The 15,916-nt window shown below is 46.0% G+C and overlaps 2 long non-coding RNA genes across 2 annotated transcripts in view; one reads left to right on the top strand and one right to left on the bottom strand.

Annotated features, from left to right (window-relative positions):
- The window catches only part of LOC118212398, a 190,871-nt gene that overhangs the window by 23,023 nt on the left and 151,932 nt on the right, over positions 1 to 15,916 (top strand). The window lies entirely within an intron of this gene.
- Positions 1 to 15,916, bottom strand: part of LOC118212397 — a 51,587-nt gene that overhangs the window by 981 nt on the left and 34,690 nt on the right. The gene's annotated exons all lie outside the window — the stretch shown is intronic.

Raw genomic sequence — 15,916 nt, 5'->3', positions numbered from 1 at the left:
AAGAGGTCATTGTATAAAGCATTTGTGGTAGCTATAAGGTTTGCGTGTTTACAAAAGGACGACTTGCCTATAGCTCTATGAAGAAGAGCTCTGTAGAATAGTTATATAACTAAGTAAATATTATTTTAAATACTATGGTTTTATTATCAAAGCTTACTAACAGTAGGTGAACTGGATAATGTATTTAATTTTTTACCCAGTCCACTAATCAAGCTATCGCATAGCCAGATGTTTTCATCATGGCCTTTTTTTCCCCGTGTGATTGACTTGAAGGAGGGGCATGCATTTGTGCTCTCTAACCATGCCTTTTCACTTTTTCATTCACTTAACTGTCCAATTGAAGTGTCTCTGATAATCTGATTCTGCCTCTACTCCATTGAGTCAATTCTCGTACCTCTGAGATGACCAATGGCGTGCAGTTCCTAGCTGCTGTTCCATACAGTGCATAATATTAGCAATGTAGCAGAGAATGCTGCTGGCTTCCATCTGTAGAGCATTTTCCATGTTGACTAATGACAATTTCATGGCACAATTGTGGATCAGGTGCATTTGAAATTTAACGCTGCAGTAGCCTGCTCCCAAAATAGACCCTTTGTGAACGGAATTTACATCGGTCGCACCTTTGAAAATGACCTTTTTATCTCTCTAGATAATGCCCGCATCTCTACCTTAGCTTCCACAGTATCTCTCAGGTGGCTTTCATCTGTAAATTGCACAGCTGCACCGATGCAGGGTAAAATCTTAAAAACAGCCCCCCCCCCCCCCTCGTTTAACCTGAGATATGCATTTAATGACCCACCTCACCCCTGTTAAGGTGTCAGGGACACACTACAATCCATGATAATTCATTTCAGAGTAGCTCATTGAACAGAAATGATCATAATACATCAGAGCTGCTCATAGATGTAATGAATGCCTATATGTCTCTCATCTCTTACCGATGCATGCACGGGGTGAACAAAGGAAATACATTCCACAGAACAGACAAGGAAACATGACACTGGGCAGACAATGACATGGTGATGATCAGCAGTCAAACTAAATCAAATCCATACCGCACACTTCCTATAGACCACATCACAAATTGAAACTGTACATTTTAAGAAATGTTTTTAATTTAATCAGGAAAGTCCCATTGAGATAAGTAATATTGGGCAAGGGAGACCTGGTCAAGAGACAACACAGTGGGTGAAATTATCTAAAAAAAGATGACACATTACACTCAGATCAGTAAGGCTTACACAAGAGCTGTAGGGACTGTGACACACCTGCAATGGCATCACTCTCAGTGTATGTAATGATTCACTGCACAAAAATAACTCAACATTTTGGTTGTTACCAAGGGATGCTGTTCTACATGTAAGCATTGCTAAGCATACCCATTCAGCATATGCATTTACAAAACCATGGGTGTAAACAATTTTTTTTTAAATATGGGCAATATTTACGCAACATTTCAGCAAAAATGGGTAGATAAGTCAAATGACTTCCATTTCGTGCAACTGGCATCACATTGAGACATTTTTGGTGGTGTTGTCACAGTCTCGATATGACTCACACCCATTTGTACAGCGAACAGCCTTTATCTCTCAGCTCATGTACGTGTTCTGTGCCTCCTCACCTCGCCTGTGTGAAAATGAGCGGCTTGTAGCTCTTTGCCTAAGGAAAAAAACGTCGAAAAATAAAGTGACACGAAAGATTTTCTGAGCTTGCTATACGAGTCAGCTTGCTATGGATCATGACTTCACATATTGTGACAAATAGTACGGTTTTGTTTTCCTTGTTTTTTGTGCGGAGAACTCGGTGCCTCTCTTGGTGGTGTTTGCACCATCTGGATTCAAAGTTTTAGTTTCAGTTGCATAACTGAAGCAATCTCAGATTGTACTTTTTACATAAACTGTATTGTATTGGAAGTGAAAAAGAAACAATTCACACTTAACTTGTGGGAGAAAGTGTTACGTGAGTCCAACCTTGGAACAGTTATAAATGTTGCTTTACTAATGCTGATCCTTTTCTAAAATTGACAGTGAGTGTCCACAGCAAGCTTCATGACCTTCTAACACTAATATATAAGCCAGACTAAAAAGATTTCTCAGTGTCAAGTATATATATATCATCTTTGGGTCTTTTTGTGGTTTATTAAATGCCACCTTTGTGGAATTATTTCACACTTTATTCTGTACAACCCATGAGCTGAGTGAAGGCACAATGAACTCAACTGGCTGGAACTGAAAAGACTGCCTTTAAAAATTAATATTGCGCGCGCACACACACACACACACACACACACACACAGACAAACTTCTCAAGACACAGTAGTCCAGATAGTTATGACTCTGGACCTATTGTAAGCTGATGTCACACAGTGATTCTTTGTGAATCACTGTGTAACATCAGCTTATTTTAGCTCCAGAGTATCCACTGGTGACATCATGCTGCAATGCCAGTGGAGTAATTTATTCACATTTCTTCTGGTATTAAAATAGTAATGCTAAATGATTGTGGACTATGGAGCATGTCCTCTTTCTGCATAATAAGTCTTTGAGACACCATCATTGTGATAATGCAAGTGACCTCTACTCATGTATGATTTTATTAGGATTTTTATTAACTTTCTCAGGGCGATCCATGACTAGAGAGAAACCAATAAGTTACTAATCTTCTTCTGAAGCCAGAAAAACCTGCTCAATCAGTGCATCTTTGAAGATCCATGCGTACATTGACAGAAGGCAGCACGAACCATGGACACTGGCAAGAATGGTCTTGACTTCCACTGATAGCAGAATTTCCTCTTTTTCAACAATGGACCCAGCAAAAGCAGACCGTTTAAGTTTATCCGAAAACAAGATGAATACCCAACTCTGGAGAACAAAAGCAGCCAGAGCAAAAACAACAGAGGCCTGCTGGAACCATGCAATATATCTTATATTTGCCTTTGCTTATGGGATAGGTGTGGAGTCAATATTGCACCCGCATTAAGCAACTCTCGAATGCTGGGGCAGGCCTTCCCTTAAAATTAAGCCCTCAACTGTGTTCTCACACAGATGCTTCTTCTGTCAAAGAACATTAAATAATCACAGACTTTTCTTTTTTTTTTTTTTGTTAAAAAAGAGGGAGTGTGAAGCAATTTTTTATGTGACAGGCGAGATCAGGCTTCACATCTCTGAATGACCTTGGGCAAATGACTTGACCTACTTTCATTATTTTTTTCCCCGTCTAACTCTAAGAAATAAATAAATGGATGAGAGCAGGGCCTTGCTGCTAATCTGCAGGCAAATATGAAATGCAGAATGTGAGTTCTGTTTTCCCCTGTCTAAAGGAAATGCAGAAAAAGGGGTTTGGACATTGAGAAAAATTGACCGAATTCTCTGCTTAGCCTTGTGACCCCTTTCCAGCTTGGTTTTAAAGCACACTTTGGAAGGAGGCAGTATATATCATACTAAATATGAAAACAGACATCTTTTCCATGACACTAATTGTATGTCATTACATCATCAGTTAGTTAAACACGAATCCCAGTTGTTGTCTATGTCATTAAGTTGCAGATGAGATGGACACAGGATATAAAGGTTGTTGGTTCTCACACATATTTTACCTTTGGTGAATTTTGAATGTTCAAGTGAATAAAACTGACAGCCATTTTTTTGTGAAGTATCATAGCACATAGTACCGTTCAACTTAATACTTAAATTAATATTCATATTTTAGCTAGCAAATTATTCCCTCTTCCATTCCTCTATCCTTTTTTAATGGTTACTGTATGTAAACACCATGACAACCAAATGTACAGTATATGAACACACACACTAGGTCTTCAGAAACACACCCACACTATCACACTATCGCACACACACAGGCAAACACACAGAGGGAAAGCCACATAAAATTAATGAATGAAAGAATGAATTAATGTACCATTACTACAAATTTAATTCATTAATAAATACAAACAGTACTTCTGGAAAAAAGGGCAGTACATTAAGGAAGAAATCATAGTGTATGCCTGATAGCATGGACCCTGACCAGTCACTACCTCCCTTTTTGTCTTGCCCTGCTTCCCTCATGTGTGCTGGAGGTTAGCCAAGCACATTCTGAAGACAAACTCAATGTGCGCTCTCTCCAAGCTCACAGGCGAGGCGTCACGGACAGGACGGACAGGGCGGACTGGACATGCGATCGTGCTCCGTTCCTCCACTGGAAACAAAGTGATGTGAATGGGAATGACAGGATGGGGGTCAGCACGGGGGACGGTGTTTGTTCTTTCAGCAGAGTCTTCTCCTTCGCCCTCTGCCCCATGGTGTGACGGTGCGAATGGCGTAATTGTGCTACTTTGTGTGATCGTTATGAGAGGTACAGTTTATGAAGAAACTGAATCCTCAGTACACGTTTGACATCCAGATAAAAGACGACCGAAGGTTTAAGCTCCTGCGAGGTTTGAAGTCTCACTTATTTTCTGACAAACTGCAGTTTGAACCAACTGAGCCAAAAGCCAGTTTGTAATCCAATAAATTGTACAATAGTATAATTTTACTACCTGTGTTCGGAAATATAAATATGAAATTCCCCACGATACGATAATTTCATGATCGTATCGTGGGGAAATTCTATATTTAAATTTCTTGCATTCAAATGTGAAATGTCCCACTTATCAATGTCGTTTGTGTTTAGCCATTCTGTTCTTGTGACATATATATTCAGATTTGACATAAAAAATATTAGCTTACAATACTGAACAATATTGGCTCTGGCTTAGATTTCAAACACAAATACATTGATGATTAATTTGACAAATGCAGATTATAATTGCACAGGAAAATATACAGTACTACTGGTATGCAACTGACATATAAAGGGATGCACATACCACATGTGGAACCACAATTAATAGTACTAGTAGTAAGTAGTCCTAGTTCTAATTAGAAAAACATTATATTGTTCAAAATGGGTCATCTGCTGTACCTACAGCAGAGAATATCATTGATATAAAAATGATTTGACGACTGCACAGGCATCTGCAAATGCAACAAAGACCTTCAAAATATTTCTGTTGTATTCATTTTCGGCATCCACCATCTCAAAACCTCACATTACCCTTGAGGGGGTAGCCTTGGTACATCCTTGGCACACGGGAGTGTTGTCATGGATACCTAGATACATGGAGACACTGTCTGTAAACAGGCAACTGGGAAGGCATCCGTATGGCTAGTGCAGAACCCACCGCTCATCGATGCCTGGTCGTGACGTGAGCTACAGTCTCCATTACAGATTTCTTTCGTGTCCACTTAATATCGGGAGAAATTCATTAATCTCTTCTGTTCTGTGAATAGCTTTCCTCCCTGGAGGCTAGTAAACAAGCATAATGGGGGAATGAGGCTACGGTAGAATTCGTGTTCACCTGTACGTGCAGCGGTCCCATCCCGATGCCGAGCGGCGTAAAATCGTAATTATACGCGCTTGTGTAATTCAAAACCTAACGTTCGCCATGGTTCTAGGAACAGGCCGTTAACACGTCAGGCTTTGTTCGCATAACAACAGTCGCCATGGATGAAGAGCCCCCTTGGCACACCTTGGCTGAGAACGACAGCCTCCCAACGCATTAATATTAAGTCAGGTTTGCGGAGTTTAAAAAGAGAGGAATCTTAATGCGCGCCCGAGATGTACGGCCGCTTTTGCCACCCACGGGGGCGCAAATGCACCTTCAGCGGCTCGTCTTATAATGGTCCTTTTCATTAGCTCGCATCAATTATTTACCGCAAGCTCCTTCTACCTCCCACATCGCTATAATGCCTTCTCCACACTTTATGAACTCCTCACACTCCTTTTCATGCCTGAAATTAGCGCAGATGCGCCATTTGCATGTACGTGCTTGATCCACGCGGCCAACCTTTGCCGACGTTTCTTGAAACTACACAGGGCGGATCTAGTCACATGGTGACCTCAGAAAATCAGCTCATGAAATCAAGTTTTCTCAACAACAAAACAAATCTTAGCTAAGGCTGCCCTTGAGATGATGTTCAAATTAAGAAATAATTGGGTTTAACTGATCTGGCACATGTACATCGGCCTACTTGAAATAAAAATGCAATTCTATAACACTCTTTATGGTGACTGTTAAGTAAGGTCTTCCACCATAGTGCAGATAGAAAAGACATATTTCCCTTTACTGCCAGCCTCCTCCCGCCTGTAGAACGGTCTCAAAATAACACAAAAGCAATTGAAACACATTTTCCATGGAGATCTTTGCTTAATATATGTATATATGCACATACATATACATATATAAAATATAGCAGTGCTCAAGAATGCTTTTCTGATGGTCCTTATACAGGTTGCCCAGCCCTTTGATTTGCACTTAAGTAGAAGCGCGGTCTTTTTGATCTTCAATAATCAAAGGAATAATAATGAAAATAAATATTAATTAAACATATGAATTCGCTGAATAAAGGAAACGGGCTTCTGCTTTTCTGAACTTGTCAAACATTTTACAGCTTACCAGTGCAGTGAAAAGGGGAGGGGGGTGGGTGTGTTCTTAAAATTAATCATCAACCAGAGCTGCGCTTAAAACAAAAGGTGGCTTGACAGTTTGGGATGAATACGTTTCCATGGCGAGGTGTGGCGCACGCCATATGCAGTTTATTTGAGGAATCATCTGTTCACACTTCTCATCCATCAGCCTGCTGCCGTCACGGGGGAACAAGACTGTAAGCCGCGACTGTCCCGGGTCTCTCTCTCTCTCTCTCCCTCTCTCTCCCCCCCCCCCCCCCAGACCACACCTCGCAGGACTTAACCCTTTCATTTGCATCATTTTAATCTTAAAACGACACAACTGGTGTAATTATCTGGAGAAAAATCACCCGCGGAGTGCTGTAGCCTTCCTCGCACCCTTCACAATGAATGAAGTGAACATGAGTTTCAATAGAGGCAGCTGTAATTGAATTTTGTAATACAATGTATATTATATAACCCGCAACAAAAGAACATTCTGGAGAGAAATTTAGAGAACATTAACAATATCGAATAACCTGTTTCCCCCAAACAACTTATTGGATATTTTTCTGTGTGCATTAGAAACTGTACAAATTTATTTTTTTCAGCTCTCACAAACCTAAATCCTCTAGACGGTTAGTCGGAGACAACGCCGTTCACAGCCTTCCTGAAAGGGTTAATTTTTTCATCTCTTTTCTTCCTCTCGTTTTCTCATTTTTTATTTGTATTTTTTTCCAGCGTGGTGGCATTGTCCACCCGTGCACATCTGGAGCAAATGGCCCTCTGTGATTGTAAAGCTAATTTGATGTATTAATTATTCTCATGCTAATGAGCTTACAGTTTCTCACGTTACTCAGGGTTCGAGGCACAGATGGATGCACACAAATCTCCCCCTTTTTATTTCTGGGGATCAAAAAAAAAAAAAAATCAGCGGGACAAAAAGAGCGTGCGGCGCAGGGGCGATATTTGCATGCTTTTGTCCCGATCTGTATAATTTGGCACGTCCCGCACAGGCGTTGCAGTGCTCTAATGGTGTCCTCCTGGAAGTGCCTCCCTTTCCACAGCCAGCAAGTTTGTCTCTTTCTGTTATCTCACTGTAGCCATAACAGCCAGTGGTATTAATACCTACATATATGCGGTAGCACTGGAGAGAGCTAGCACTGTGTGCTCCTGCTCAAACGGTACTACTGGAGAGAGCTAGCACTATGCGCTTACGCTGATACAGTACTACTGGAGAGAGCTAACGCTGTGCACTCCCACTCATACAGTACTACTGGAGAGAGCTAGCGCTATGCGCTTATGCTGATACAGTACTACTGGAGAGAGCTAGCACTGTGCACTCCCACTCATACAGTACTACTGGAGAGAGCTAGCACTGTGCGCTTATGCTCATACAGTGCTACTGGAGAGAGCTAGCGCTGTGTACTCCTGCTAAAACAGTACTACTGGGAAGAGCTATCGCTGTGCGCTCACGCTTATACAGTACTACTGGAGAGAGCTAGCGCTATGTACTCCTGCTAAAACAGTACTACTGGGAAGAGCTATCGCTGTGCGCTTACGCTCATACAGTACTAATGGTATGTAGCTAGCGCTGTGCACTCCTGGTCAGGTGATTTAGTTAAGGCTGAGGTTTGACCTTATAAAGCCCAGGCTGTGCCCGCAGCCTTACCATCCGAGCCGCTTGGACAAACTTTTATATTAGTGAAATACGTGCCTGATGTGGGACCCAGATGGAATGTCCCTTCAACCTGACAAAGAAAGGACATCTACTCTGTCACCATAATGCGAGATGGAATATGCCATCGCTGTTCTGTTCGTGCCTGTGACACACACTCCCAAGCAGTATGTGATGGGGCTCATGAAACTGTCCTCCAAATGAATCTGCACAATGCAGAATCATCTAGATGTGTCATGATCCTGTTCCGACTGGCCAAATAAGCTCCCCAAAACGTTGACACCGTCAGATTGACCCTAACATTAGGACAAATCAGACGGTTGTTACAGTCTGTCCTTTTCTTTTACCCTTTGCCCAAACCACCCACTCAGTCTAAGATCCTAGTTGTTTGCTCCTGCAGACAATCGGATCGCTGTACCGCCGGTATCCCAGCAGCCTCTGTCCCGCGCCAAAGCGAAGGCCGAGCCCAGCTTATCTTCCAGTTTAAAAGCCTTTCAGTTCAAACACTGAGGATCAAACATTTTGGTGTGGCGTCCAGTTACAACGGAACAAAGCAGAGCATTGAAGCACTGTTTGAATGTGTAGGTACTTCTGTGCTTTAAAGTCCCTAGCACCTGCCCTCCCCCCCTCTTCCACACCCTTCCAGAACTGAAATACTGAAGGCCGGTAGAAAAGATGTTTGTAGAAAAGAAATTTCAAGACTGTGATGGTATTTACACATGCAGGTTGTTCCAATATTTTGAGTTGTTTGTCCAGATGTGTCTCATTTCAGTAAACTACATACTTGTCATATAATCAGTGTTTATATATACACATATTCACACAAGGACACGCACGCATGCACACACACACACACGCATACGCACACGCACACGCACATGCACGCATACACACTGTATTCGGTCAGAATTCTCTGGAGTTACTGTACAGTTACTCTTCACAGGGATTCAGTGCTGGTCTGGACATTGTATTCTCCCTGGCCATTCACTCCTCTATGTGAGCAGGACAGAAACGGCCTGCCGATCTATCCAATCTGTGTGGACTAATCACACTGTCCAGCAGTGGCCAGTGCTAATACATGAAGCTGGAAATCTGTATTTAAACAGGAGCGTTTAAAAAAGCCCTCGCTAGCAAAAGAATTAGCATCATACCTCCACTATTTGCACCGCACCTCGACTTACAGCTAGGCAGAACCACTGCTAGACAGGTCCTCGTGTGTGTCGGATAAGAACAGAAATTTATCTCCATGGAGGAAACAGTCTGGCGGTGTAAATCTCAGAGTAAAACTGCGCGTGTTGAGAAAGCGGGTAGGAAAGTTCCGGCATGGAGGGCGCTGGAGAAGGAGGTGCATTTTGAGAAGGAGGTGCGTTTTGGCGCTACTCTGGACCCGGGTCACCCTGGCTGGGTCGTTTCGGACACCTGTCCGATCCGTGAGGCCCGGCCTCGCTGCGGGACCTTCCCCGCCTCAAACGGAGCACGCAGCCGCGCCAGGTAAGCCGATACGTCCCCTCCTGAGCGGGCGCTCCCTCATGGGAAACACGCGGTCGTACAGTGCACAGAGACGGCCTGTTGTTGAGCCCCATGCCACTCTGGGGGGGGGGGTGGGGGTTGGGGAAGAGAAGCCTCCCACTTCCCACATCACACTTTTGGAGAAATTCGAGAGCCCCCCCCCCCCCAGGTAACCTCTACCCTGACAGTGAGGACCCTGGACAGACGGGGAACATGCAGAGTTTGACGAGACCGCACTACAGTCAGAGAAACTGTGGAAAACATCGCTCTCATAATGCTTTCCTCATTGTGTTTATTTCTTTGAGATGTTATGTAAAAAATAAATAAATAAATAAAAATTTGGAGGGAGAAAAGCTGACTGGAATTAACATGGGCTTTGTCCCCTGGGGACGAGCCCCAGTAGGAGGGCTATTTCAGCCGGACAGAATGGAGGGGATTTGGGGGGGGGGGATGTTGGGGCTGCTCAGTGTTACTTTACCTCGGCGCTCATGAGAAACCCTGTGGCTCACCATTAGCCATTGTTGGATCTCTCTCACCCACCCCCGCTATAAAAAGGAAAAGATCGGGGCGCTATAATGCCGATGCGTCATTATCCTGCTGGGATGGGGGGAGAATTGAGAGAGAGGGGAGAGATGAGAGAAATGTCCCACCCCCCTGGTCCCGAAAAGGGAGGGGGGGGGGGGAAAAAACCCAAACTTTTTCTGGAGGGCGGGAATCCATTTTAATAAATTTACATCCCATTTCTGGTTTTCTTTGGCTTTCAGAATGAAACAATGCGGCGCACTGGTGGGGCCCGAGCTCTTTCAGTGCCCCCCCCCCCCCCCCCCCCCCCCCCGGGGCCTCCGCAGCGCCCCTCCGGGCGGCGCGACCGCGCGCTCCTCTCTCGCTTTCACCTTCAATTTGGCACAATGAAGCTGTTCTGCGTGACAGTTTGGGGCTCCCAATAGGGGGCGTTCCGGCCGGCCGCGCGGACACAAAGTGGGCTCATCTTTTACACGGCGGCCGGGCCCCTGGGCCCACGCCCGCGGGACGCCGCGCCGGACGCGCCGGCCCTTTCCCACCCCGACGGAAACCATTAGCTTCAAACCCCCGAGAGTCACGAGGGTCAGCGCCTCCCGCTGGTCCTCCAAACCACCACCCACGCACTCACTCTCTCTCTCTAACACACACACACTAACACGCTTGCACGCAATGGAGCAGAACTCTTTAATGTGACGCGGTAGTTTTTTGGGTCCGTCTCGAATGCTAAACATGGCTTTGCTGGCCCCTCCTTTGCTCCACCAAAATCTTTGCCCTCAAACCCGTTTGCTACTCGCTACGTGACCCTGCAGATTTTTGTATGCGCTTATGTAAAATACCCCTGGATAGTTTCCTAAATCTCCAAAATGCCTGAATGCAAATGGAATCCCGTGCCTTCGCCGCGCACCACATGTTCAGGCCCCTCATTAGCAGAGGTGCAGAGGAATTCTGGGAGCACCATTTGCATGTCCGGGAGCTGGACTGGAAATCTGGCTCAATCTCTGGCAGACTTCTTTGTCTAAGGTGAAGCTGAGATGTCAGACCGGATTCCATCAGCCGGAGAGAGTCCGAAACACGGCCCTGAGCTCTTTGTGTCACAGTGTTTGAGGGTGGATGTCTCTTTAGCTGAGCATCAGGAAGACCAAACCACAAGCAGAGAGGGCCACACACACACACGGGCATGTGCGTGCACCCGCACACACACGCACGCACACACACACAAGCATGCACATGTAGACACACTGACACACACAGCCACGAAAACGCACACGTATATACTCGCACAGCTACACACAGTAGACGCTCAGACACAGGCAGCCACAAGCGCGCACACACACCTGCAGTGCATATACATATATGGCAAATAGGAATTAGCTTGTACTTGTTATATACGCTTTCAACAAATATACCTGCAAGCTTTCAATGTTTCTTAAAAAAATATTTTTTATTAAATAAAAGCTCTACATCATTCTGATTATAATAATTCTTGCAGGACAGGCATTGCCCATTTATTTATTTGTTTCTAAATATTATCTTGGAGTTCAAATTTTTGTATGCGTGTGTGCACAAATGGAAGTGTGTTTGTATGCATGCAGCCAGGTGTGTGTGTTTGTGTGTGAGAGTCTGTGTGTGCAAGCATTTGTGTTTCTGTGTGTGTGCACAGGCATCATGTGTTTGCATGCGTGTGTGTGCGCTCCTGCAGGTGTGCACAGGTGTGTTTGTGTCAGCACGTGGAAGTGCGTGCGTGTGTGTATGTGCACGTGCGCAGACGTGTGTGTCTCTCCATGCTCCTACCCCAGCTACAAAGTGAAAATGATGTGGATGGGAAAGTGGTGTGTTGGTGCTGAAAACATATGGCCAAGCGTTCCGTATCGTCCCGCCGGACGGCCACCATCACTCTGTTTTTCCTCCATACAGAGTTCCGCCAAGCTTGGGTAGACTCGTTGTGGTGCTATTCTTCAGAGCCAATGATGCTGAAAAGGCTTCCAACAATGGAGCTAATCACAGCCTCGTCCTAGACCCACGCCTGGATGCGGTCCCCTCGCTGCCTAGCGCGTTCCCCTCGCTGCCTAGCGCGTTCCCCTCGCTGCCTAGCGCGTTCCCCTCGCTGCCTAGCGCGTTCCCCTCGCTGCCTAGCGTGTTCCCCTCGCTGCCTAGCGCGTTCCCCTCGCTGCCTAGCGCGTTCCTAGCTAAAAACTATTCTGTTTCTGCTAGCCTCCTACCACCCTGCCCCCTCCTGCACCTCTTCCCCGTTTTAAATGTCCTCTTCAGTTTCTGTCACATTTCTTACGGGAAGAGAAGGAAGTGAAATCGAACGGGTTTTTTTGTAAACGCGCACACATTTTGTAAAGCCCGCGTATTGTGTGAGGCGAGCGAAGCGACGGCGCGCTCGCCAGCAGGGCTTTGATTGGTGGCTCTCGGCGCGCGAGACGAGACGAGACGAGAGCGCATGTCAGCGGAGTGCAATGGTATCAACTGTCCGACTCTCCCCCCAGAAAGAAAAACGAAAAAAATCCTTGAGCGAGGGAGGGAGGGAGGGCGGGAGGGGAGGGAGGGAGGGAGGGAGGGAGGACCCAGACAATGCGGTCTGCGGTGGCGGAGTGCCTGTGCTGACCTTGAACCCTGGCGGCTCTCATTCCCATGACTCCTGCGACGGCGGGTGCGAGCTCTCCCAGCTGGGCCTGGGTTCCCTCCGCCCCTCCTGTTCCCAGACGCCCCCTAAAACACGCTGCGCCCCCTGTTAATGAGCGCGAGGGAACGCTGCCTTACCAAAGGGGGTTTTGGGGGTTTCGCGAGCCGTTTGTTCTGATTGGGGCCCCGCGACATAACGGCGAGAGAATAAAGGCGGCCGCCATTTCCCTTTCTCTCGCGGCGGTGCGGTGGAGGTTTTTACGAGGATCGGAAGCGGGAGACGCGGCAGCGTTAACACAGCGCGCAGCTCCACCACGATGCCAGAACCGCGGTTTCCCCAGGAAGGGCCGCCACCCGCAGCGAAGCGGGATCCGCCAGCTGATTGGCCCGCGCGAGGGTTCGGCTTTCTGCGCGGCCAGAGTTGCTGCAGGGCAGGGAGCGCTGCCTGCAGTGGGGGGGCGAGTGTGTGGGGGGGGGGCGGGGGTATTGGGGGGGGAGTCGCTGCACGCTTCACGCGCTGCGTTCAGGGAAAACCGCAGGAAGGAGAGGAGAGCCCTGATTGGTGGCTGGCGGAGAGAGAGACGCGAGAGCGCTTTGACACCCTTTATGTGCAGGTCAAGCTCAGGCGGCACGGTCGTGCTTTTTTAAACGGCGGCGCACGTAGCTCTGGGCTGCGCAGCGAGGCTCAAATAGCCTTACGTTTTCTGCACCCTGAAAGTGCGCGGTTAGCCAGCGGGAACCTCGGGGAGCGCCGAAACTGACCGTGTCCGTAAGCGCGAAGCCCGTTAGCGCCCAGCGCGTGGCGGCTTCGCCGCGCACACCCTGCGCTGATTGTGACGGACGCGGATTTAACCGGCGCACGCGAGGAACTCGCTTCTCCTCTCGTGTTCGCGCGGTCAGCACAGTGTGTGCGTGTGTAAACGTGTGTGCCAGGCATCGCCGCTGTCAGCGCATGTGTTTAAAAACAAATCCAGCTGACCCGGTAGAAACCTACTGTAAAATGCCCGGTTTTGTTACACAAAGGAATGCTCTGTTGCATGCCTACTTCCACTCAACATCTTTTCCAGGGCAGCCAACATCTGCTCTGGAATACTGGTGAGGTATTATGTTAAAGTAATGTCTAGCATAAAATCACATGTATAAAATAACAAGTCACATTACAAAAAGTCTAATTCATGAAGCAATGTTCAGATCTACAGGCTTGAGCACTGTGGAGATGCTATGTGTGGGGGAAAGCCGGATCAGGAGACCTGTGGCATGTGCCACTTTATCAGAGCAGCACAGCTCTTGTGTTGCACGTTCCCTGCAGGAGGGACAGGGCGCAGAGACGGGACCGGGTGGGTGGAGCAGAATAGGGAAGTTCATGCACCACGTGTCCTGAGAGAGATATCCTGAGTCATGTGACAGGGGAGCCATCGCCTCCATCTGCCTTACATGACAGGAGAACACTACCACACTAGTGTCAGTGTCATTCAGGGGTTTTAATTTTATTTTTATTGGAATCTATGCATTTTGCACAGAATCAGTTATTAAGAATGTGTATGCATGTCTCTCTATGTGTGTGTGTGTGTGTGTGTGTGTCTCTGCGTGTATGATTTCCAGCCTTTCTTATATCCTTGCCAGAGTGAAGAAAACACATCTTACCTAACCTCACAGGTGTTATCAATATGCAGCTTGGAATCTAGTATCCTAGTAGGTACTGAAATATATTCTCATCGCTTTAATAGGAAGAGTAAATAGTACAGCTTAGTTTCAGATTTATGAATAGGACTGAGGGTTGTTCAAAGTTGAAGTGCTTTCAGCTTTAATGGGGGAAATTCAAGCACTCAGCCGCACTGATTGAGAAACTGTCAAATGCAGTTTATCCATTTGTTTCTGACGAGGGCTTTACACGATTCTGGAGCCCACAAACCGAAGGACATGTACATCTCATTCCTCTCTCTCATTCATAACTATCGATGGATTACTTCCCTCTGTGACTGGCGTTATTTCTTTAACCGAACTGCGAGTCACAAAACTCCCCTCAGTGCTGGGAAAATTCTTAGATATTGTTTTTAGCAGGCAGGTCAGTGAAGGTACATTCCAATACCAACCCTCCTGTTAAAGACCAGTATCATTGTTATTGGAGTTGGAGTCACTTTGTGTGGAGACACACCAGTATAAAACACAGTGTGTAAACCTCTCCTCCAATAGCTCACCATTACAAACGCGGGATTGATAACGGTGAAAGACACATCATTGGTGCCAGAAAGCCAGTAAAGCAGATGATATATAGCTTTAAAACGCATTTGTGCTTTTGAAACAGTTGGCTGCGGTACATTATTAAAGTGATAGAAGTCTTTATTGGCTTTTTGGAAACATGTTTTCAAGCATAGGTGCACCGTAAGAACATCATGAGTCAAGTATTAATGTTTAAAGCATATCTGTCAGAGTTAAGGTGTGGCTTCAGTGCTGCAGGCTGCTCCTCTTGGCATGTGATCCTATCTGACGTCGAAGTGGGAGGATAACTAAAAATCAGCAGATTGTCTGCTAAAATTCTGCACAGGATACCTTCAACGCATGCCTTTCTCTGAACCTTTGTTGAGGTGTAGTAATGGTCGTGCACCCTGAGAATTTCACAACTGATTCAAACACCACCCCATTCCTCCATCAAAAAATACAAGCACGTACACTCCCATTTTAGGCTTCCACCATTTTATTACCATAATCTCATCAAAATGGGAGCCCAAGTGTTGCGTTTTAAGCGCTGACCTTATATTTTCTGGTATATATATTTTCTTTATTATTATTATTATTATTATTATTATTATTTCCATGACCTCATGTTGACATATCAGAACTTAACTGTGGCTGTTTGCGCTGTACAAATGATGAGCAGTACACCCTTGGCTTGGAATCAGAATGGAGCACTGCGATAGAAAGCACTTTCCCTCCTCACAGTTTGAGAATTTAGCGAAGGTCCATTTTGTATTTCCTTTCTGGAATAGAATGCTGCTGTGACAAAAGCTGTGTGTGTGTGGGAGAGATGGGATATGGAGTCAGCGGAAGTTGGCCTGGGCTCTTTCTTTAGCCACCACAAAAGGGAGAAGGAATATT

This window comes from Anguilla anguilla, chromosome 14 (assembly GCF_013347855.1).
Source record: "Anguilla anguilla isolate fAngAng1 chromosome 14, fAngAng1.pri, whole genome shotgun sequence".
Classification (NCBI taxonomy): Eukaryota; Metazoa; Chordata; class Actinopteri; order Anguilliformes; family Anguillidae; genus Anguilla; species Anguilla anguilla.
This window is presented reverse-complemented; position numbering and strand designations above follow the sequence as displayed.